Source organism: Nerophis ophidion, linkage group LG17, assembly GCF_033978795.1.
Source record: "Nerophis ophidion isolate RoL-2023_Sa linkage group LG17, RoL_Noph_v1.0, whole genome shotgun sequence".
NCBI lineage: Eukaryota > Metazoa > Chordata > Actinopteri > Syngnathiformes > Syngnathidae > Nerophis > Nerophis ophidion.
In genome coordinates, this window is record NC_084627.1 from 51,911,431 (window position 1) to 51,936,407 (window position 24,977).

Here is a 24,977-nt window from a genome sequence, read left to right on the forward strand (position 1 = left end):
CTCATTTTTCTCAGTCGTTTTTGCCACTTATGCCAACTTTTAAAAAAAACATGTTTCAGGCATACCATGAGTCATACCAAGGACTATAAAAATGGGACCCACTACTTCCCTGCTTGGCACTCAGCATCAAGGGTTGGAATTGGGGGTTAAATCACCAAAAGCTGCTGCTCACTGCTCCCCTCACCTCCCAGGGGGTGAATAAGGGGATGGGTCAAATGCAGAGGACACATTTCACCACACCTAGTGTGAGTGTGTGTGTGTGTGTGTGTGTGTGTGTGTGTGTGTGTGTGTGTGTGTGTGTGTGTGTGTGTGTGTGTGTGTGTGTGTGTGTGTGTGTGTGTGTGTGACAATCATTGGTACTTTAACTTTTAACTTTGTCAGGTTCAAACACTGATGACATATATATGTGTGTGTGAGTATATATATATATACATATATATATACATATATATGCATCTATATATATATATATATATATATATATATATATATATATATATATATATATACATAAACATATATATATATATATATATATATATATATATATATATATATATATATATATATATATATATATATATGTTTATGTATTTTTTAATGGTAAAGTAATGACTGGGCCAACCTGCACTAAAAAGCTGAGATTTGCATGTACTTCCAGAGCCACCGACAGATGGAGCTCCACCTGCACTCAGTATTTTCTTCCACTCCAGTAAAGCAAGGAGCTTGTCTTCTTCACACTTAAACTTCTTTTCCACGGCGGCGTGTTCGTGCTCATCCACGTTTGGAAATGAACATTTTCCGTGCTGCTTTCGAGGAAGTTGTCCTGTAGTTTGTCCTAGTTGGAAGAAGAAAGCCAATGGAAAAGCGCGGGGGGAGACTCTCCTTTTCCTGTTTTCAGCAGTGAGTGAAAAGCAGGATAAGCAGCTCTCAATTCTTTTAATGTCTTACCTGCAATATTTACTAACTCTTTTAATGCCTTACTTGCAATGTTTTACTAACTCTTTTAATGTCTTACTTGCAATGTTTACTAACTCTTTTAATGTCTTACTTGCAATGTTTACTAACTCTTTTAATGTCTTACTTGCAATGTTTACTAACTCTTTTAATGTCTTACTTGCAATGTTTCACTAACTCTTTTTATGCCTTACTTGCAATGTTTCACTAACTCTTTTAATGTCTTACTTGCAATGTTTCACTAACTCTTTTAATGTCTTACTTGCAATGTTTCACTAACTCTTTTAATGTCTTACTTGCAATGTTTCACTAACTCTTTTAATGTCTTACTTGCAATGTTTCACTAACTCTTTTAATGTCTTACTTGCAATGTTTCACTAACTCTTTTAATGTCTTACTTGCAATGTTTACTAACTCTTTTAATGTCTTACTTGCAATGTTTACTAACTCTTTTAATGTCTTACTTGCAATGTTTACTAACTCTTTTAATGTCTTACTTGCAATGTTTCACTAACTCTTTTTATGCCTTACTTACAATGTTTCACTAACTCTTTTAATGTCTTACTTGCAATGTTTCACTAACTCTTTTAATGTCTTACTTGCAATGTTTCACTAACTCTTTTAATGTCTTACTTGCAATGTTTACTAACTCTTTTAATGTCTTACTTGCAATGTTTACTAACTCTTTTAATGTCTTACTTGCAATGTTTTACTAACTCTTTTAATGTCTTACTTGCAATGTTTTACTAACTTTTTTAATGTCTTACTTGCAATGTTTAATAACTCTTTTAATGTCTTACTTGCAATGTTTACTAACTCTTTTTATGCCTTACTTGCAATGTTTCACTAACTCTTTTAATGTCTTACTTGCAATGTTTCACTAACTCTTTTAATGTCTTACTTGCAATGTTTACTAACTCTTTTAATGTCTTACTTGTAATGTTTACTAACTCTTTTTATGCCTTACTTGCAATGTTTCACTAACTCTTTTAATGTCTTACTTGCAATATTTACTAACTCTTTTAATGCCTTACTTGCAATGTTTTACTAACTCTTCTAATGTCTTACTTGCAATGTTTACTAACTCTTTTAATGTGTTACTTGCAATGTTTACTAACTCTTTTAATGTCTTACTTGCAATGTTTACTAACTCTTTTAATGTCTTACTTGCAATGTTTCACTAACTCTTTTTATGCCTTACTTGCAATGTTTCACTAACTCTTTTAATGTCTTACTTGCAATGTTTCACTAACTCTTTTAATGTCTTACTTGCAATGTTTCACTAACTCTTTTAATGTCTTACTTGCAATGTTTACTAACTCTTTTAATGTCTTACTTGCAATGTTTACTAACTCTTTTAATGTCTTACTTGCAATGTTTTACTAACTCTTTTAATGTCTTACTTGCAATGTTTTACTAACTTTTTTAATGTCTTACTTGCAATGTTTAATAACTCTTTTAATGTCTTACTTGCAATGTTTACTAACTCTTTTTATGCCTTACTTGCAATGTTTCACTAACTCTTTTAATGTCTTACTTGCAATGTTTCACTAACTCTTTTAATGTCTTACTTGCAATGTTTACTAACTCTTTTAATGTCTTACTTGTAATGTTTACTAACTCTTTTTATGCCTTACTTGCAATGTTTCACTAACTCTTTTAATGTCTTACTTGCAATGTTTCACTAACTCTTTTAATGTCTTACTTGCAATGTTTACTAACTCTTTTAATGTGTTACTTGCAATGTTTACTAACTCTTTTAATGTCTTACTTGCAATGTTTTACTAACTCTTTTAATGTCTTACTTGCAATGTTTTACTAACTCTTTTGATGTCTTACTTGCAATGTTTTACTAACTCTTTTAATGTCTTACTTGCAATGTTTACTAACTCTTTTAATGTCTTACTTGCAATGTTTACTAACTCTTTTAATGTCTTACTTGCAATGTTTTACTAACTCTTTTAATGTCTTACTTGCAATGTTTTACTAACTTTTTTAATGTCTTACTTGCAATGTTTAATAACTCTTTTAATGTCTTACTTGCAATGTTTACTAACTCTTTTTATGCCTTACTTGCAATGTTTCACTAACTCTTTTAATGTCTTACTTGCAATGTTTCACTAACTCTTTTAATGTCTTACTTGCAATGTTTACTAACTCTTTTAATGTCTTACTTGTAATTTTTACTAACTCTTTTAATGTCTTACTTGCAATGTTTACTAACTCTTTTAATGTCTTACTTGCAATGTTTCACTAACTCTTTTAATGTCTTACTTGCAATGTGTCACTAACTCTTTTAATGTCTTACTTGCAATGTTTACTAACTCTTTTAATGTCTTACTTGCAATGTTTACTAACTCTTTTAATGTCTTACTTGCAATGTTTTACTAACTCTTTTAATGTCTTACTTGCAATGTTTTACTAACTTTTTTAATGTCTTACTTGCAATGTTTACTAACTCTTTTAATGTCTTACTTGCAATGTTTACTAACTCTTTTTATGCCTTACTTGCAATGTTTCACTAACTCTTTTAATGTCTTACTTGCAATGTTTCACTAACTCTTTTAATGTCTTACTTGCAATGTTTACTAACTCTTTTAATGTGTTACTTGCAATGTTTACTAACTCTTTTAATGTCTTACTTGCAATGTTTTACTAACTCTTTTAATGTCTTACTTGCAATGTTTTACTAACTCTTTTAATGTCTTACTTGCAATGTTTTACTAACTCTTTTAATGTCTTACTTGCAATGTTTACTAACTCTTTTAATGTCTTACTTGCAATGTTTTACTAACTCTTTTAATGTCTTACTTGCAATGTTTTACTAACTTTTTTAATGTCTTACTTGCAATGTTTACTAACTCTTTTAATGTCTTACTTGCAATGTTTTGCTAACTCTTTTAATGTCTTATTTGCAATGTTTTACTAACTCTTTTAATGTCTTACTTGCAATGTTTACTAACTCTTTTAATGTCTTACTTGCAATGTTTTACTAACTCTTTTAATGTCTTACTTGCAATGTTTCACTAACTCTTTTAATGTCTTACTTGCAATGTTTCACTAACTCTTTTAATGTCTTACTTGCAATGTTTCACTAACTCTTTTAATGTCTTACTTGCAATGTTTTACTAACTCTTTTTATATCTTACTTGCAATGTTTCACTAACTCTTTTCTAGGTCTTACTTGCAATGTTTCACTAACTCTTTTAATGTCTTACTTGCAATGTTTCACTAACTCTTTTAATGTCTTACTTGCAATGTTTCACTAACTCTTAATGTCTTACTTGCAATGTTTCACTAACTCTTAATGTCTTACTTGCAATGTTTTACTCACTCTTTTTATGTCTTACTTGCAATGTTTTACTAACTCTTTTAATGTCTTACTTGCAATGTTTCACTAACTCTTAATGTCTTACTTGCAATGTTTCACTAACTCTTTTAATATCTTACTTGCAATGTTTTACTAACTCTTTTAATGTCTTACTTGCAATGTTTTACTAACTCTTTTAATGTCTTACTTACAATGTTTCACTAACTCTTTTAATGTCTTACTTGCAATGTTTTACTAACTCTTTTTATGTCTTACTTGCAATGTTTTACTAACTCTTTTAATGTCTTACTTACAATGTTTCACTAACTCTTTTAATGTCTTACTTGCAATGTTTCACTAACTCTTTTAATGTCTTACTTGCAATGTTTTACTAACTCTTTTAATGTCTTACTTGCAATGTTTTACTAACTCTTTTAATGTCTTACTTGCAATGTTTTACTAACTCTTTTAATGTCTTACTTGCAATGTTTTACTAACTCTTTTAATGTCTTACTTGCAATGTTTTACTGACTCTTTTAATGTCTTACTTGCAATGTTTTACTAACTCTTTTAATGTCTTACTTGTAATGTTTTACTCAGTCTTAATGTCTTACTTGCAATGTTTTACTAACTCTTTTAATGTCTTACTTGCAATGTTTTACTAACTCTTTTAATGTCTTACTTGCAATGTTTTACTAACTATTTTAATGTCTTACTTGCAATGTTTTACTGACTCTTAATGTCTTACTTGCAATGTTTTACTAACTCTTTTAATGTCTTACTTGCAATGTTTTACTAAGTCTTAATGTCTTACTTGCAATGTTTTAATAACTATTTTAATGTCTTACTTGCAATGTTTCACTAAGTCTTGTAATGTCTTACGTGCAATGTTTAACCAAGTATTTTAATGTCTTGGAATGTTTCACTAAGTCTTACTTGCAATGTTTCACTAAGTCTATTCTAGGTCTTACTTGGAATGTTTCATTAAGTCTTTTAATGTCTTACTTGGAATGTTTCACTAAGTCTTTTCAAGGTCTTACTTGCAATGTTTCACTAAGTCTTTTTATGTCTTACTTGGAATGTTTCACAAAAACAAAATGGCATTTTTTTAAAAAGCAGGCAAGTTAGTTGTTTTCTACTCATATCTTAGTCGGTTCTTGACAATAGTTCCTAACTTGCATGCGGCTTTGCGCAATCCTCAACAGCACAGCGAGGGAAAATACATCCGGCAGTGAAAAGTGGAAACAACAGACTCAAAACTATTTATACTACATCTGTAAGTGAAAAGTGGAAACAACAGAGTTAAAACTATTTATACTACATCTGTTAGTGCAAAGTGGAAACAACAGACTCAAAACTATTTATACTACATCTGTTAGTGCAAAGTGGAAACAACGGACTCAAAACTATTTATACTACATCTGTAAGTGAAAAGTGGAAACAACAGACTTAAAACTATTTATACTACATCTGTTAGTGAAAAGTGGAAACAACAGACTCAAAACTATTTATACTACATCTGTTAGTGCAAAGTGGAAACAACAGACTCAAAACTATTTATACTACATCTGTAAGTGAAAAGTGGAAACAACAGACTTAAAACTATTTATACTACATCTGTTAGTGAAAAGTGGAAACAGAGTCAAAACTATTTATACTACATCTGTTAGTGAAAAGTGGAAACAACAGACTCAAAACTATTTATACTACATCTGTAAGTGAAAAGTGGAAACAACGGACTTAAAACTATTTATACTACATCTGTAAGTGAAAAGTGGAAACAACAGACTTAAAACTATTTATACTACATCTGTTAGTGAAAAGTGGAAACAACAGACTTAAAACTATTTATACTACATCTGTAAGTGAAAAGTGGAAACAACAGACTTAAAACTATTTATACTACATCTGTTAGTGAAAAGTGGAAACAGAGTCAAAACTATTTATACTACATCTGTTAGTGAAAAGTGGAAACAACAGACTCAAAACTATTTATACTACATCTGTTAGTGAAAAGTGGAAACAATAGACTCAAAATTATTTATACTCCATCTGTTAGTGAAAAGTGGAAACAACGGACTCAAAACTATTTATACTACATCTGTTAGTGCAAAGTGGAAACAACAGACTTAAAACTATTTATACTACATCTGGCAGTGAAAAGTGGAAACAACAGACTTAAAACTATTTATACTACATCTGTTAGTGAAAAGTGGAAACAACAGACTTACAACTATTTATACTACATCTGTAAGTGAAAAGTGGAAACAACAGACTTAAAACTATTTATACTACATCTGTTAGTGAAAAGTGGAAACAACAGACTTAAAACTATTTATACTACATCTGTTAGTGAAAAGTGGAAACAACAGACTTAAAACTATTTATACTACATCTGTTAGTGAAAAGTGGAAACAACAGACTCAAAACTATTTATACTACATATGTTAGTGCAAAGTGGAAACAACAGACTTAAAACTATTTCTACTACATCTGTTAGTGCAAAGTGGAAACAACAGACTTAAAACTATTTATACTACATCTGTTAGTGAAAAGTGGAAACAACAGACTTAAAACTATTTATACTACATCTGTTAGTGAAAAGTGGAAACAACGGACTCAAAACTATTTATACTACATCTGTTAGTGCAAAGTGGAAACAACAGACTTAAAACTATTTATACTACATCTGGCAGTGAAAAGTGGAAACAACAGACTTAAAACTATTTATACTACATCTGTTAGTGAAAAGTGGAAACAACAGACTCAAAACTATTTATACTACATCTGTTAGTGAAAAGTGGAAACAACAGACTTAAAACTATTTATACTACATCTGTTAGTGCAAAGTGGAAACAACAGACTTAAAACTATTTATACTACATCTGTTAGTGAAAAGTGGAAACAACAGACTTAAAACTATTTATACTACATCTGTTAGTGAAAAGTGGAAACAACAGACTTAAAACTATTTATACTACATCTGTTAGTGCAAAGTGGAAACAACAGACTTAAAACTATTTATACTACATCTGTTAGTGCAAAGTGGAAACAACAGACTTAAAACTATTTATACTACATCGGTTAGTGCAAAGTGGAAACAACAGACTCAAAACTATTTATACTACATCTGTAAGTGAAAAGTGGAAACAACAGACTTAAAACTATTTATACTACATCTGTAAGTGAAAAGTGGAAACAACAGACTTAAAACTATTTATACTACATCTGGCAGTGAAAAGTGGAAACAACAGACTTAAAACTATTTATACTACATCTGTTAGTGAAACGTGGAAACAACAGACTCAAAACTATTTATACTAAATCTGTTAGTGAAAAGTGGAAACAACAGACTTAAAACTATTTATACTACATCTGTAAGTGCAAAGTGGAAACAACAGACTTAAAACTATTTATACTACATCTGTTAGTGAAACGTGGAAACAACAGACTCAAAACTATTTATACTAAATCTGTTAGTGAAAAGTGGAAACAACAGACTTAAAACTATTTATACTACATCTGTAAGTGCAAAGTGGAAACAACAGACTTAAAACTATTTATACTACATCTGTTAGTGCAAAGTGGAAACAACAGACTTAAAACTATTTATACTACATCTGTAAGTGAAAAGTGGAAACAACAGACTTAAAACTATTTATGCTACATCTGTTAGTGCAAAGTGGAAACAACAGACTCAAAACTATTTATACTACATCTGTTAGTGCAAAGTGGAAACAACAGACTCAAAACTATTTATACTACATCTGTAAGTGAAAAGTGGAAACAACAGACTTAAAACTATTTATACTACATCTGGCAGTGAAAAGTGGAAACAACAGACTTAAAACTATTTATACTACATCTGTTAGTGAAACGTGGAAACAACGGACTCAAAACTATTTATACTACATCTGTTAGTGAAAAGTGGAAACAACAGACTTAAAACTATTTATACTACATCTGTTAGTGAAAAGTGGAAACAACAGACTTAAAACTATACTACATCTGTTAGTGAAAAGTGGAAACAACAGACTTAAAACTATTTATACTACATCTGTTAGTGCAAAGTGGAAACAACAGACTTAAAACTATTTATACTACATCTGTTAGTGAAAAGTGGAAACAACAGACTCAAAACTATTTATACTACATCCGTTAGTGCAAAGTGGAAACAACAGACTTAAAACTATCTCTACTACATCTGTTAGTGAAAAGTGGAAACAACAGACTTAAAACTATTTATACTACATCTGGCAGTGAAAAGTGGAAACAACAGACTCAAAACTATTTATACTACATCTGTTAGTGAAAAGTGGAAACAACAGACTTAAAACTATTTATACTACATCTGTAAGTGAAAAGTGGAAACAACAGACTTAAAACTATTTATACTACATCTGTTAGTGAAAAGTGGAAACAACAGACTCAAAACTATTTATACTACATCCGTTAGTGCAAAGTGGAAACAACAGACTCAAAACTATTTATACTACATCTGTTAGTGCAAAGTGGAAACAACAGACTCAAAACTATTTATACTACATCTGTAAGTGAAAAGTGGAAACAACAGACTTAAAACTATTTATACTACATCTGGCAGTGAAAAGTGGAAACAACAGACTTAAAACTATTTATACTACATCTGTTAGTGAAACGTGGAAACAACGGACTCAAAACTATTTATACTACATCTGTTAGTGAAAAGTGGAAACAACAGACTTAAAACTATTTATACTACATCTGTTAGTGAAAAGTGGAAACAACAGACTTAAAACTATACTACATCTGTTAGTGAAAAGTGGAAACAACAGACTTAAAACTATTTATACTACATCTGTTAGTGCAAAGTGGAAACAACAGACTTAAAACTATTTATACTACATCTGTTAGTGAAAAGTGGAAACAACAGACTCAAAACTATTTATACTACATCCGTTAGTGCAAAGTGGAAACAACAGACTTAAAACTATCTCTACTACATCTGTTAGTGAAAAGTGGAAACAACAGACTTAAAACTATTTATACTACATCTGGCAGTGAAAAGTGGAAACAACAGACTCAAAACTATTTATACTACATCTGTTAGTGAAAAGTGGAAACAACAGACTTAAAACTATTTATACTACATCTGTTAGTGAAAAGTGGAAACAACAGACTTAAAACTATTTATACTACATCTGTTAGTGAAAAGTGGAAACAACAGACTTAAAACTATTTATACTACATCTGTAAGTGAAAAGTGGAAACAACAGACTTAAAACTATTTATACTACATCTGTTAGTGAAAAGTGGAAACAACAGACTTAAAACTATTTATACTACATCTGTTAGTGAAACGTGGAAACAACAGACTTAAAACTATTTATACTACATCTGTTAGTGAAAAGTGGAAACAACAGACTTAAAACTATTTATACTACATCCGTTAGTGCAAAGTGGAAACAACAGACTTAAAACTATTTCTACTACATCTGTTAGTGAAACGTGGAAACAACAGACTTAAAACTATTTATACTACATCTGTTAGTGAAACGTGGAAACAACAGACTCAAAACTATTTATACTACATCTGTTAGTGAAAAGTGGAAACAACAGACTCAAAACTATTTATACTACATCTGTTAGTGAAAAGTGGAAACAACAGACTTAAAACTATTTATACTACATCTGTTAGTGAAAAGTGGAAACATCAGACTTAAAACTATTTATACTACATCTGTTAGTGCAAAGTGGAAACAACAGACTTAAAACTATTTATACTACATCTGTTAGTGCAAAGTGGAAACAACAGACTTAAAACTATTTATACTACATCTGTTAGTGCAAAGTGGAAACAACAGACTCAAAACTATTTATACTACATCTGTAAGTGAAAAGTGGAAACAACAGACTTAAAACTATTTATACTACATCTGTAAGTGAAAAGTGGAAACAACAGACTTAAAACTATTTATACTACATCTGGCAGTGAAAAGTGGAAACAACAGACTTAAAACTATTTATACTACATCTGTTAGTGAAACGTGGAAACAACAGACTCAAAACTATTTATACTAAATCTGTTAGTGAAAAGTGGAAACAACAGACTTAAAACTATTTATACTACATCTGTAAGTGCAAAGTGGAAACAACAGACTTAAAACTATTTATACTACATCTGTTAGTGAAACGTGGAAACAACAGACTCAAAACTATTTATACTAAATCTGTTAGTGAAAAGTGGAAACAACAGACTTAAAACTATTTATACTACATCTGTAAGTGCAAAGTGGAAACAACAGACTTAAAACTATTTATACTACATCTGTTAGTGCAAAGTGGAAACAACAGACTTAAAACTATTTATACTACATCTGTAAGTGAAAAGTGGAAACAACAGACTTAAAACTATTTATACTACATCTGTTAGTGAAAAGTGGAAACAACAGACTTAAAACTATTTATACTACATCTGTTAGTGAAAAGTGGAAACAACAGACTTAAAACTATTTATACTACATCTGTTAGTGAAAAGTGGAAACAACAGACTTAAAACTATTTATACTACATCTGTTAGTGAAAAGTGGAAACAACAGACTTAAAACTATTTATACTACATCTGTTAGTGCAAAGTGGAAACAACAGACTCAAAACTATTTATACTACATCTGTTAGTGAAAAGTGGAAACAACAGACTCAAAACTATTTATACTACATCTGTTAGTGCAAAGTGGAAACAACAGACTTAAAACTATTTATACTACATCTGTTAGTGAAAAGTGGAAACAACAGACTCAAAACTATTTATACTACATCCGTTAGTGCAAAGTGGAAACAACAGACTTAAAACTATCTCTACTACATCTGTTAGTGAAAAGTGGAAACAACAGACTTAAAACTATTTATACTACATCTGGCAGTGAAAAGTGGAAACAACAGACTCAAAACTATTTATACTACATCTGTTAGTGAAAAGTGGAAACAACAGACTTAAAACTATTTATACTACATCTGTTAGTGAAAAGTGGAAACAACAGACTTAAAACTATTTATACTACATCTGTTAGTGAAAAGTGGAAACAACAGACTTAAAACTATTTATACTACATCTGTAAGTGAAAAGTGGAAACAACAGACTTAAAACTATTTATACTACATCTGTTAGTGAAAAGTGGAAACAACAGACTTAAAACTATTTATACTACATCTGTTAGTGAAACGTGGAAACAACAGACTTAAAACTATTTATACTACATCTGTTAGTGAAAAGTGGAAACAACAGACTTAAAACTATTTATACTACATCCGTTAGTGCAAAGTGGAAACAACAGACTTAAAACTATTTCTACTACATCTGTTAGTGAAACGTGGAAACAACAGACTTAAAACTATTTATACTACATCTGTTAGTGAAACGTGGAAACAACAGACTCAAAACTATTTATACTACATCTGTTAGTGAAAAGTGGAAACAACAGACTCAAAACTATTTATACTACATCTGTTAGTGAAAAGTGGAAACAACAGACTTAAAACTATTTATACTACATCTGTTAGTGAAAAGTGGAAACAACAGACTTAAAACTATTTATGCTACATCTGTAAGTGAAAAGTGGAAACAACAGACTTAAAACTATTTATACTACATCTGTTAGTGAAAAGTGGAAACAACAGACTTAAAACTATGTATACTACATCTGTTAGTGAAAAGTGGAAACAACAGACTTAAAACTATTTATACTACATCTGTTAGTGAAAAGTGGAAACAACAGACTCAAAACTATTTATACTACATCTGTTAGTGAAAAGTGGAAACAACAGACTCAAAACTATTTATACTACATCTGTTAGTGAAAAGTGGAAACAACAGACTTAAAACTATTTATACTACATCTGTTAGTGCAAAGTGGAAACAACAGACTTAAAACTATTTATACTACATCTGTTAGTGAAAAGTGGAAACAACAGACTTAAAACTATTTATACTACATCTGTTAGTGCAAAGTGGAAACAACAGACTTAAAACTATTTATACTACATCTGTTAGTGAAAAGTGGAAACAACAGACTTAAAACTATTTGTACTACATCTGTTAGTGCAAAGTGGAAACAACAGACTCAAAACTATTTATACTACATCTGTAAGTGAAAAGCGAAACAACAGACTTAAAACTATTTATACTACATCTGTAAGTGAAAAGTGGAAACAACAGACTTAAAACTATTTATACTACATCTGGCAGTGAAAAGTGGAAACAACAGACTTAAAACTATTTATACTACATCTGTTAGTGAAACGTGGAAACAACAGACTCAAAACTATTTATACTAAATCTGTTAGTGAAAAGTGGAAACAACAGACGTAAAACTATTTATACTACATCTGTTAGTGCAAAGTGGAAACAACAGACTTAAAACTATTTATACTACATCTGTAAGTGAAAAGTGGAAACAACAGACTTAAAACTATTTATACTACATCTGTTAGTGCAAAGTGGAAACAACAGACTCAAAACTATTTATACTACATCTGTTAGTGCAAAGTGGAAACAACAGACTCAAAACTATTTATACTACATCTGTAAGTGAAAAGTGGAAACAACAGACTTAAAACTATTTATACTACATCTGGCAGTGAAAAGTGGAAACAACAGACTTAAAACTATTTATACTACATCTGTTAGTGAAACGTGGAAACAACGGACTCAAAACTATTTATACTACATCTGTTAGTGAAAAGTGGAAACAACAGACTTAAAACTATTTATACTACATCTGTTAGTGAAAAGTGGAAACAACAGACTTAAAACTATTTATACTACATCTGTTAGTGAAAAGTGGAAACAACAGACTTAAAACTATTTATACTACATCTGTTAGTGCAAAGTGGAAACAACAGACTCAAAACTATTTATACTACATCTGTTAGTGAAAAGTGGAAACAACAGACTCAAAACTATTTATACTACATCTGTTAGTGCAAAGTGGAAACAACAGACTTAAAACTATTTATACTACATCTGTTAGTGAAAAGTGGAAACAACAGACTTAAAACTATTTATACTACATCTGGCAGTGAAAAGTGGAAACAACAGACTTAAAACTATTTATACTACATCTGTTAGTGAAAAGTGGAAACAACAGACTTAAAACTATTTATACTACATCTGTTAGTGAAAAGTGGAAACAACAGACTCAAAACTATTTATACTACATCTGTTAGTGCAAAGTGGAAACAACAGACTCAAAACTATTTATACTACATCTGTTAGTGAAAAGTGGAAACAACAGACTTAAAACTATTTATACTACATCTGTTAGTGAAAAGTGGAAACAACAGACTTAAAACTATTTATACTACATCTGTTAGTGAAAAGTGGAAACAACAGACTTAAAACTATTTATACTACATCTGTAAGTGAAAAGTGGAAACAACAGACTTAAAACTATTTATACTACATCTGTTAGTGAAAAGTGGAAACAACAGACTTAAAACTATTTATACTACATCTGTTAGTGAAACGTGGAAACAACAGACTTAAAACTATTTATACTACATCTGTTAGTGAAAAGTGGAAACAACAGACTTAAAACTATTTATACTACATCCGTTAGTGCAAAGTGGAAACAACAGACTTAAAACTATTTCTACTACATCTGTTAGTGAAAAGTGGAAACAACAGACTTAAAACTATTTATACTACATCTGTTAGTGAAACGTGGAAACAACAGACTCAAAACTATTTATACTACATCTGTTAGTGAAAAGTGGAAACAACAGACTCAAAACTATTTATACTACATCTGTTAGTGAAAAGTGGAAACAACAGACTTAAAACTATTTATACTACATCTGTTAGTGAAAAGTGGAAACAACAGACTTAAAACTATTTATGCTACATCTGTAAGTGAAAAGTGGAAACAACAGACTTAAAACTATTTATACTACATCTGTTAGTGAAAAGTGGAAACAACAGACTTAAAACTATGTATACTACATCTGTTAGTGAAAAGTGGAAACAACAGACTTAAAACTATTTATACTACATCTGGCAGTGAAAAGTGGAAACAACAGACTCAAAACTATTTATACTACATCTGGCAGTGAAAAGTGGAAACAACAGACTTAAAACTATTTATACTACATCTGTTAGTGAAACGTGGAAACAATAGACTCAAAACTATTTATACTACTTTTGGCAGTGAAAAGTGGAAACAACAGACTCAAAACTATTTATACTACATCTGGCAGTGAAAAGTGGAAACAACAGACTTAAAACTATTTATACTACATCTGTAAGTGAAAAGTGGAAACAACAGACTTAAAACTATTTATACTACATCTGTTAGTGCAAAGTGGAAACAACAGACTCAAAACTATTTATACTACATCTGTTAGTGCAAAGTGGAAACAACAGACTTAAAACTATTTATACTACATCTGTTAGTGAAAAGTGGAAACAACAGACTCAAAACTATTTATACTACATCTGTTAGTGCAAAGTGGAAACAACAGACTCAAAACTATTTATACTACATCTGGCAGTGAAAAGTGGAAACAACAGACTTAAAACTATTTATACTACATCTGTTAGTGAAAAGTGGAAACAACAGACTTAAAACTATTTATACTACATCTGTTAGTGAAACGTGGAAACAACAGACTCAAAACTATTTATACTACATCTGTTAGTGAAAAGTGGAAACAACAGACTTAAAACTATTTATACTACATCTCTTAGTGAAAAGTGGAAACAACAGACTTAAAACTATTTATACTACATCTGTTAGTGAAAAGTGGAAACAACAGACTTAAAACTATTTATACTACATCTGGCAGTGAAAAGTGGAAACAACAGACTTAAAACTATTTATACTACATCTGTTAGTGAAACGTGGAAACAATAGACTCAAAACTATTTATACTACATCTGGCAGTGAAAAGTGGAAACAACAGACTCCAAACTATTTATACTACATCTGGCAGTGAAAAGTGGAAACAACAGACTTAAAACAATTTATACTACATCTGTAAGTGAAAAGTGGAAACAACAGACTTAAAACTATTTATACTACATCTGTTAGTGCAAAGTGGAAACAACAGACTCAAAACTATTTATACTACATCTGTAAGTGAAAAGTGGAAACAACAGACTTAAAACTATTTATACTACATCTGTTAGTGAAAAGTGGAAACAACAGACTCAAAACTATTTATACTACATCTGTTAGTGAAAAGTGGAAACAACAGACTCAAAACTATTTATACTACATCTGGCAGTGAAAAGTGGAAACAACAGACTTAAAACTATTTATACTACATCTGTTAGTGAAACGTGGAAACAATAGACTCAAAACTATTTATACTACATCTGGCAGTGAAAAGTGGAAACAACAGACTCAAAACTATTTATACTACATCTGTTAGTGAAAAGTGGAAACAACAGACTTAAAACTATTTAAACTACATCTGTTAGTGCAAAGTGGAAACAACAGACTCAAAACTATTTATACTACATCTGTTAGTGCAAAGTGGAAACAACAGACTCAAAACTATTTATACTACATCTGTAAGTGAAAAGTGGAAACAACAGACTTAAAACTATTTAAACTACATCTGTTAGTGCAAAGTGGAAACAACAGACTCAAAACTATTTATACTACATCTGTTAGTGCAAAGTGGAAACAACAGACTCAAAACTATTTATACTACATCTGTAAGTGAAAAGTGGAAACAACAGACTTAAAACTATTTATACTACATCTGGCAGTGAAAAGTGGAAACAACAGACTTAAAACTATTTATACTACATCTGTTAGTGAAACGTGGAAACAACAGACTCAAAACTATTTATACTACATCTGTTAGTGAAAAGTGGAAACAACAGACTTAAAACTATTTATACTACATCTCTTAGTGAAAAGTGGAAACAACAGACTTAAAACTATTTATACTACATCTGTTAGTGAAAAGTGGAAACAACAGACTTAAAACTATTTATACTACATCTGTTAGTGAAAAGTGGAAACAACAGACTTAAAACTATTTATACTACATCTCTTAGTGAAAAGTGGAAACAACAGACTTAAAACTATTTATACTACATCTGTTAGTGAAAAGTGGAAACAACAGACTTAAAACTATTTATACTACATCTGTAAGTGAAAAGTGGAAACAACAGACTTAAAACTATTTATACTACATCTGTTAGTGAAAAGTGGAAACAACAGACTTAAAACTATTTATACTACATCTGTTAGTGAAAAGTGGAAACAACAGACTTAAAACTATTTATACTACATCTGTTAGTGAAACGTGGAAACAATAGACTCAAAACTATTTATACTACATCTTGCAGTGCAAAGTGGAAACAACAGACTCAAAACTATTTATACTACATCTGGCAGTGAAAAGTGGAAACAACAGACTTAAAACTATTTATACTACATCTGTAAGTGAAAAGTGGAAACAACAGACTTAAAACTATTTATACTACATCTGTTAGTGCAAAGTGGAAACAACAGACTTAAAACTATTTATACTACATCTGTAAGTGCAAAGTGGAAACAACAGACTCAAAACTATTTATACTACATCTGTTAGTGAAACGTGGAAACAATAGACTCAAAACTATTTATACTACATCTTGCAGTGCAAAGTGGAAACAACAGACTCAAAACTATTTATACTACATCTGGCAGTGAAAAGTGGAAACAACAGACTTAAAACTATTTATACTACATCTGTTAGTGAAAAGTGGAAACAACAGACTTAAAACTATTTATACTACATCTGTTAGTGCAAAGTGGAAACAACAGACTCAAAACTATTTATACTACATCTGTTAGTGAAAAGTGGAAACAACAGACTCAAAACTATTTATACTACATCTGTTAGTGCAAAGTGGAAACAACAGACTTAAAACTATTTATACTACATCTGTTAGTGAAAAGTGGAAACAACAGACTCAAAACTATTTATACTACATCCGTTAGTGCAAAGTGGAAACAACAGACTTAAAACTATCTCTACTACATCTGTTAGTGAAAAGTGGAAACAACAGACTTAAAACTATTTATACTACATCTGGCAGTGAAAAGTGGAAACAACAGACTCAAAACTATTTATACTACATCTGTTAGTGAAAAGTGGAAACAACAGACTTAAAACTATTTATACTACATCTGTTAGTGAAAAGTGGAAACAACAGACTTAAAACTATTTATACTACATCTGTTAGTGAAAAGTGGAAACAACAGACTTAAAACTATTTATACTACATCTGTAAGTGAAAAGTGGAAACAACAGACTTAAAACTATTTATACTACATCTGTTAGTGAAAAGTGGAAACAACAGACTTAAAACTATTTATACTACATCTGTTAGTGAAACGTGGAAACAACAGACTTAAAACTATTTATACTACATCTGTTAGTGAAAAGTGGAAACAACAGACTTAAAACTATTTATACTACATCCGTTAGTGCAAAGTGGAAACAACAGACTTAAAACTATTTCTACTACATCTGTTAGTGAAACGTGGAAACAACAGACTTAAAACTATTTATACTACATCTGTTAGTGAAACGTGGAAACAACAGACTCAAAACTATTTATACTACATCTGTTAGTGAAAAGTGGAAACAACAGACTCAAAACTATTTATACTACATCTGTTAGTGAAAAGTGGAAACAACAGACTTAAAACTATTTATACTACATCTGTTAGTGAAAAGTGGAAACAACAGACTTAAAACTATTTATGCTACATCTGTAAGTGAAAAGTGGAAACAACAGACTTAAAACTATTTATACTACATCTGTTAGTGAAAAGTGGAAACAACAGACTTAAAACTATGTATACTACATCTGTTAGTGAAAAGTGGAAACAACAGACTTAAAACTATTTATACTACATCTGTTAGTGAAAAGTGGAAACAACAGACTCAAAACTATTTATACTACATCTGTTAGTGAAAAGTGGAAACAACAGACTCAAAACTATTTATACTACATCTGTTAGTGAAAAGTGGAAACAACAGACTTAAAACTATTTATACTACATCTGTTAGTGCAAAGTGGAAACAACAGACTTAAAACTATTTATACTACATCTGTTAGTGAAAAGTGGAAACAACAGACTTAAAACTATTCATACTACATCTGTTAGTGCAAAGTGGAAACAACAGACTTAAAACTATTTATACTACATCTGTTAGTGAAAAGTGGAAACAACAGACTTAAAACTATTTGTACTACATCTGTTAGTGCAAAGTGGAAACAACAGACTCAAAACTATTTATACTACATCTGTAAGTGAAAAGCGAAACAACAGACTTAAAACTATTTATACTACATCTGTAAGTGAAAAGTGGAAACAACAGACTTAAAACTATTTATACTACATCTGGCAGTGAAAAGTGGAAACAACAGACTTAAAACTATTTATACTACATCTGTTAGTGAAACGTGGAAACAACAGACTCAAAACTATTTATACTAAATCTGTTAGTGAAAAGTGGAAACAACAGACGTAAAACTATTTATACTACATCTGTTAGTGCAAAGTGGAAACAACAGACTTAAAACTATTTATACTACATCTGTAAGTGAAAAGTGGAAACAACAGACTTAAAACTATTTATACTACATCTGTTAGTGCAAAGTGGAAACAACAGACTCAAAACTATTTATACTACATCTGTTAGTGCAAAGTGGAAACAACAGACTCAAAACTATTTATACTACATCTGTAAGTGAAAAGTGGAAACAACAGACTTAAAACTATTTATACTACATCTGGCAGTGAAAAGTGGAAACAACAGACTTAAAACTATTTATACTACATCTGTTAGTGAAACGTGGAAACAACGGACTCAAAACTATTTATACTACATCTGTTAGTGAAAAGTGGAAACAACAGACTTAAAACTATTTATACTACATCTGTTAGTGAAAAGTGGAAACAACAGACTTAAAACTATTTATACTACATCTGTTAGTGAAAAGTGGAAACAACAGACTTAAAACTATTTATACTACATCTGTTAGTGCAAAGTGGAAACAACAGACTCAAAACTATTTATACTACATCTGTTAGTGAAAAGTGGAAACAACAGACTCAAAACTATTTATACTACATCTGTTAGTGCAAAGTGGAAACAACAGACTTAAAACTATTTATACTACATCTGTTAGTGAAAAGTGGAAACAACAGACTCAAAACTATTTATACTACATCCGTTAGTGCAAAGTGGAAACAACAGACTTAAAACTATTTCTACTACATCTGTTAGTGAAAAGTGGAAACAACAGACTTAAAACTATTTATACTACATCTGGCAGTGAAAAGTGGAAACAACAGACTCAAAACTATTTATACTACATCTGTTAGTGAAAAGTGGAAACAACAGACTTAAAACTATTTATACTACATCTGTTAGTGAAAAGTGGAAACAACAGACTTAAAACTATTTATACTACATCTGTTAGTGAAAAGTGGAAACAACAGACTTAAAACTATTTATACTACATCTGTAAGTGAAAAGTGGAAACAACAGACTTAAAACTATTTATACTACATCTGTTAGTGAAAAGTGGAAACAACAGACTTAAAACTATTTATACTACATCTGTTAGTGAAACGTGGAAACAACAGACTTAAAACTATTTATACTACATCTGTTAGTGAAAAGTGGAAACAACAGACTTAAAACTATTTATACTACATCCGTTAGTGCAAAGTGGAAACAACAGACTTAAAACTATTTCTACTACATCTGTTAGTGAAAAGTGGAAACAACAGACTTAAAACTATTTATACTACATCTGTTAGTGAAACGTGGAAACAACAGACTCAAAACTATTTATACTACATCTGTTAGTGAAAAGTGGAAACAACAGACTCAAAACTATTTATACTACATCTGTTAGTGAAAAGTGGAAACAACAGACTTAAAACTATTTATACTACATCTGTTAGTGAAAAGTGGAAACAACAGACTTAAAACTATTTATGCTACATCTGTAAGTGAAAAGTGGAAACAACAGACTTAAAACTATTTATACTACATCTGGCAGTGAAAAGTGGAAACAACAGACTTAAAACTATTTATACTACATCTGTTAGTGAAACGTGGAAACAACAGACTCAAAACTATTTATACTACATCTGTTAGTGAAAAGTGGAAACAACAGACTTAAAACTATTTATACTACATCTCTTAGTGAAAAGTGGAAACAACAGACTTAAAACTATTTATACTACATCTGTAAGTGAAAAGTGGAAACAACAGACTTAAAACTATTTATACTACATCTGTAAATGAAAAGTGGAAACAACAGACTTAAAACTATTTATACTACATCTGTTAGTGAAAAGTGGAAACAACAGACTTAAAACTATTTATACTACATCTGTTAGTGAAAAGTGGAAACAACAGACTTAAAACTATTTATACTACATCTGTTAGTGAAACGTGGAAACAATAGACTCAAAACTATTTATACTACATCTTGCAGTGCAAAGTGGAAACAACAGACTCAAAACTATTTATACTACATCTGGCAGTGAAAAGTGGAAACAACAGACTTAAAACTATTTATACTACATCTGTAAGTGAAAAGTGGAAACAACAGACTTAAAACTATTTATACTACATCTGTTAGTGCAAAGTGGAAACAACAGACTTAAAACTATTTATACTACATCTGTAAGTGCAAAGTGGAAACAACAGACTCAAAACTATTTATACTACATCTGTTAGTGAAACGTGGAAACAATAGACTCAAAACTATTTATACTACATCTTGCAGTGCAAAGTGGAAACAACAGACTCAAAACTATTTATACTACATCTGGCAGTGAAAAGTGGAAACAACAGACTTAAAACTATTTATACTACATCTGTTAGTGAAAAGTGGAAACAACAGACTTAAAACTATTTATACTACATCTGTTAGTGCAAAGTGGAAACAACAGACTCAAAACTATTTATACTACATCTGTTAGTGAAAAGTGGAAACAACAGACTCAAAACTATTTATACTACATCTGTTAGTGCAAAGTGGAAACAACAGACTTAAAACTATTTATACTACATCTGTTAGTGAAAAGTGGAAACAACAGACTCAAAACTATTTATACTACATCCGTTAGTGCAAAGTGGAAACAACAGACTTAAAACTATCTCTACTACATCTGTTAGTGAAAAGTGGAAACAACAGACTTAAAACTATTTATACTACATCTGGCAGTGAAAAGTGGAAACAACAGACTCAAAACTATTTATACTACATCTGTTAGTGAAAAGTGGAAACAACAGACTTAAAACTATTTATACTACATCTGTTAGTGAAAAGTGGAAACAACAGACTTAAAACTATTTATACTACATCTGTTAGTGAAAAGTGGAAACAACAGACTTAAAACTATTTATACTACATCTGTAAGTGAAAAGTGGAAACAACAGACTTAAAACTATTTATACTACATCTGTTAGTGAAAAGTGGAAACAACAGACTTAAAACTATCTATACTACATCTGTTAGTGAAACGTGGAAACAACAGACTTAAAACTATTTATACTACATCTGTTAGTGAAAAGTGGAAACAACAGACTTAAAACTATTTATACTACATCCGTTAGTGCAAAGTGGAAACAACAGACTTAAAACTATTTCTACTACATCTGTTAGTGAAACGTGGAAACAACAGACTTAAAACTATTTATACTACATCTGTTAGTGAAACGTGGAAACAACAGACTCAAAACTATTTATACTACATCTGTTAGTGAAAAGTGGAAACAACAGACTCAAAACTATTTATACTACATCTGTTAGTGAAAAGTGGAAACAACAGACTTAAAACTATTTATACTACATCTGTTAGTGAAAAGTGGAAACAACAGACTTAAAACTATTTATGCTACATCTGTAAGTGAAAAGTGGAAACAACAGACTTAAAACTATTTATACTACATCTGTTAGTGAAAAGTGGAAACAACAGACTTAAAACTATGTATACTACATCTGTTAGTGAAAAGTGGAAACAACAGACTTAAAACTATTTATACTACATCTGTTAGTGAAAAGTGGAAACAACAGACTCAAAACTATTTATACTACATCTGTTAGTGAAAAGTGGAAACAACAGACTCAAAACTATTTATACTACATCTGTTAGTGAAAAGTGGAAACAACAGACTTAAAACTATTTATACTACATCTGTTAGTGCAAAGTGGAAACAACAGACTTAAAACTATTTATACTACATCTGTTAGTGAAAAGTGGAAACAACAGACTTAAAACTATTTATACTACATCTGTTAGTGCAAAGTGGAAACAACAGACTTAAAACTATTTATACTACATCTGTTAGTGAAAAGTGGAAACAACAGACTTAAAACTATTTGTACTACATCTGTTAGTGCAAAGTGGAAACAACAGACTCAAAACTATTTATACTACATCTGTAAGTGAAAAGCGAAACAACAGACTTAAAACTATTTATACTACATCTGTAAGTGAAAAGTGGAAACAACAGACTTAAAACTATTTATACTACATCTGGCAGTGAAAAGTGGAAACAACAGACTTAAAACTATTTATACTACATCTGTTAGTGAAAAGTGGAAACAACAGACTCAAAACTATTTATACTACATCTGTTAGTGCAAAGTGGAAACAACAGACTTAAAACTATTTATACTACATCTGTTAGTGAAAAGTGGAAACAACAGACTCAAAACTATTTATACTACATCCGTTAGTGCAAAGTGGAAACAACAGACTTAAAACTATCTCTACTACATCTGTTAGTGAAAAGTGGAAACAACAGACTTAAAACTATTTATACTACATCTGGCAGTGAAAAGTGGAAACAACAGACTCAAAACTATTTATACTACATCTGTTAGTGAAAAGTGGAAACAACAGACTTAAAACTATTTATACTACATCTGTTAGTGAAAAGTGGAAACAACAGACTTAAAACTATTTATACTACATCTGTTAGTGAAAAGTGGAAACAACAGACTTAAAACTATTTATACTACATCTGTAAGTGAAAAGTGGAAACAACAGACTTAAAACTATTTATACTACATCTGTTAGTGAAAAGTGGAAACAACAGACTTAAAACTATTTATACTACATCTGTTAGTGAAACGTGGAAACAACAGACTTAAAACTATTTATACTACATCTGTTAGTGAAAAGTGGAAACAACAGACTTAAAACTATTTATACTACATCCGTTAGTGCAAAGTGGAAACAACAGACTTAAAACTATTTCTACTACATCTGTTAGTGAAACGTGGAAACAACAGACTTAAAACTATTTATACTACATCTGTTAGTGAAACGTGGAAACAACAGACTCAAAACTATTTATACTACATCTGTTAGTGAAAAGTGGAAACAACAGACTCAAAACTATTTATACTACATCTGTTAGTGAAAAGTGGAAACAACAGACTTAAAACTATTTATACTACATCTGTTAGTGAAAAGTGGAAACAACAGACTTAAAACTATTTATGCTACATCTGTAAGTGAAAAGTGGAAACAACAGACTTAAAACTATTTATACTACATCTGTTAGTGAAAAGTGGAAACAGCAGACTTAAAACTATGTATACTACATCTGTTAGTGAAAAGTGGAAACAACAGACTTAAAACTATTTATACTACATCTGTTAGTGAAAAGTGGAAACAACAGACTCAAAACTATTTATACTACATCTGTTAGTGAAAAGTGGAAACAACAGACTCAAAACTATTTATACTACATCTGTTAGTGAAAAGTGGAAACAACAGACTTAAAACTATTTATACTACATCTGTTAGTGCAAAGTGGAAACAACAGACTTAAAACTATTTATACTACATCTGTTAGTGAAAAGTGGAAACAACAGACTTAAAACTATTTATACTACATCTGTTAGTGCAAAGTGGAAACAACAGACTTAAAACTATTTATACTACATCTGTTAGTGAAAAGTGGAAACAACAGACTTAAAACTATTTGTACTACATCTGTTAGTGCAAAGTGGAAACAACAGACTCAAAACTATTTATACTACATCTGTAAGTGAAAAGCGAAACAACAGACTTAAAACTATTTATACTACATCTGTAAGTGAAAAGTGGAAACAACAGACTTAAAACTATTTATACTACATCTGGCAGTGAAAAGTGGAAACAACAGACTTAAAACTATTTATACTACATCTGTTAGTGAAACGTGGAAACAACAGACTCAAAACTATTTATACTAAATCTGTTAGTGAAAAGTGGAAACAACAGACGTAAAACTATTTATACTACATCTGTTAGTGCAAAGTGGAAACAACAGACTTAAAACTATTTATACTACATCTGTAAGTGAAAAGTGGAAACAACAGACTTAAAACTATTTATACTACATCTGTTAGTGCAAAGTGGAAACAACAGACTCAAAACTATTTATACTACATCTGTTAGTGCAAAGTGGAAACAACAGACTCAAAACTATTTATACTACATCTGTAAGTGAAAAGTGGAAACAACAGACTTAAAACTATTTATACTACATCTGGCAGTGAAAAGTGGAAACAACAGACTTAAAACTATTTATACTACATCTGTTAGTGAAACGTGGAAACAACGGACTCAAAACTATTTATACTACATCTGTTAGTGAAAAGTGGAAACAACAGACTTAAAACTATTTATACTACATC

General features: G+C 30.4%; 1 protein-coding gene across 1 annotated transcript in view; it reads left to right on the top strand.

Moving 5' to 3' along the window:
* The first annotated feature begins 696 nt into the window (after positions 1–696).
* LOC133536542 (growth hormone receptor-like) overlaps positions 697–24,977 on the top strand; it is an 82,447-nt gene continuing 58,166 nt past the window's right edge. The window contains exon 1 of the mRNA XM_061877170.1: positions 697–903. The gene's annotated coding sequence lies outside the window, so the exon portion shown is untranslated. The remainder of the gene's footprint in view (positions 904–24,977) is intronic.